The following is a 2500-nucleotide window of genomic DNA, read 5'->3' as shown; positions in this document are numbered from 1 at the left end:
TCGCCATATATGATCATATATGAGGATGTGGATTAAGGATTTTTTTCACTTTCTTTAATGACCAAATATGGTGAGGCTCTGCCCTCTTTTTTTGTGTGTCTTTTTTTGTTTGTTACTATTCCAGTGAGTTCTGATGCGTGTTGAAGATCTTGTCGTCTTCCTCCTTCCTCTGCTTTTCCTTCTACGTTTCCCCTGTAAACTCTCTCTTCCTCTCTCTCGCTCTCTTCCTCTCTCTCTCTCTTCCTCTCTCTCTCTCTCTCTTCCTCCCTCTCTCTCTCTCATCACATCCATCATCACTTTATCTGCCTTGCCTTCATCTCCCCCTTTACCACTACCCCCATCTCTCTCTCACACACACACACACACACAAACTCTCTCCCCTTACTCTTACTCAATCTCTTTCTCCCTCACACACACACACACACCTCTCCCCTTACTCTTACTCAATCTCTTTCTCCCTCACACACACACACACACACACACACACACACATAGATAGATATATATATATATATATATATATATATATATATATATATATATATATATAGACACACACTCTCTCCCTCACACACACACACACACACTCTCTCTCTCTCTCTCTGTGGAGACAGTAGCTGGCCTGTCGGTGGCATGTCAGTAAGATGTATGCGTCCTGGCAGGGCTGTGCTGTTGATAGGCCGTGCCCCTTGAGGAGGAAGAGGAAGGCGGGCAGGGCAGGGTAGTGTGGAGTGGAGTGGAGTGGGGGGGCAGGTCCGGGGGCCGGTAGCTCTCCCTTCACACCTCACCACCCCCAGAATGGCCCGGGAGGGAGGACAGGGTGCTGTTGGGCCAACGAGAGTGAGAGCGAGATTTAGTGAAACAGCCGGGCCGAAGACAGCACACATCCGCTCCTTCCACCAGCATCGGTGGGAAACTTCCCTCTCTGTGTGTCTGGGCATGCTTGCATGTGGGGCTGTGTGTGTGTGTGTGAAAGAGTGTGCGTGTGTGTGCATGAAAGTGTGTATATGTATGTGTGTCAAGTTGTGCTGGGGGTTCTGTGCAAAATCCTCAACTTGAAAAATGGAAGGACATCTATGGAGTTTTTAAGAATGCTGGATTCCACTCAATGACTTGAAATAAACTGTGCTTTTGTTTCTTTTATTTGAATTCAGAGGCAGGCATATGCAGTCACTTTTTAGCATCCATTAATGTTGTCATTAACAAGTAATTTTCATCAGGTGAAAAACCTTTAAAGACAGACAAAAAAAAAAAAAAAAAATGGGGAACAGAAAGTACATGAGATGAAGCTATACAGCCAACAGTAGACATTTAAACATGTGCAACATTCCATGAGAAATGCAGAAAATTACGCATCTTTCAACAGTATTTGATAACGTCTAAATATAAGTGTAACATTCAGGAATTGCCCAATAGAAAAATAGATTCAAATGGCAGTTCCAAACATGGCAGTAAATAAGCAGGGGGTAACCAGACATTTAAATAGGCAATGAATATTCAAGTATATAAAAACACATCAGTAGAAAAATCTCTTAATAAAAAAATAAAGTAGAGAACCACATACGATTAGAAACACATAGCCCATATTAAATTACATATAACCCCACAAACATCCTAAAGCAAACTGTAGCTTACAAACTCACAGGCCCATTAGCACCCTCTATACAGTACAGCACAATACGATCCAGCTTTAACATACGTTGCTTAAATCGTTAAGCATACGAAATAACAATTCAGGCATTTACTTAAACGCACGGACAGCAGGTGGAACCGCACCTCCACGGACATTCACGTTCCAAGCCAATTAAGGCATGCATTTGGTTCGAGCACAACATTAAAAGTGGTATAAATCCCTTACCGTCAGTCTCTCCAGCTTTTAAATGTCCCAGATTGCATAGAACTTCGTGAACACGCAGGTAACTCGTCAGCGTTTGCCTTTGCATTTGTCAGCGTCTGCTCTATTGTTTGCTGTCGTGTCTCCCCTATTCACTCCCGCTTAGTATTTAATTAACCACCTGTGCCTTGGAGGTGCGTCACTTGCGTTACATTGCGGACTGAACGCAATGGGAGGAGATTTGATTGATTGCGTCGGCCGACTCCTCTCTGTTAACCTGACTGAAAGTGAAATCACCACTGTTTTCTCTTTTCCTCATGCAGCTTTCTTCCCATTATTCCCAAACTATCCTAAATAGAGTTTGACTTCACAATGTGTGTGTGTGCATGTGAGTGTGTATATGTGGATATGTATGTGTGTGTGTGCATGTGAGTGTGTATATGTGGATGTGTGTGTGGATATGTATGTGTGTGTTTGCATGTGAGTGTGTATGTGTGGATGTGTGTATGTGTGGATATGTACGTGTGTGTATGCATGTGTGTGTGGATGTGTACGTACATATATATGTGTTTAGGTCTTCATTCAGAGGCGATACAGAAGGATACAAAGAGGACTTTTGGACAACAGTATCTCAAAAACTACACAATGTAATTGAGTTCAGTTCAG

This window comes from Alosa sapidissima, chromosome 20 (assembly GCF_018492685.1).
Source record: "Alosa sapidissima isolate fAloSap1 chromosome 20, fAloSap1.pri, whole genome shotgun sequence".
In the NCBI taxonomy this organism is placed as follows: domain Eukaryota; kingdom Metazoa; phylum Chordata; class Actinopteri; order Clupeiformes; family Clupeidae; genus Alosa; species Alosa sapidissima.
The sequence above is the reverse complement of the archived record's forward strand: the minus strand, read 5'-3'. Positions refer to the sequence as shown.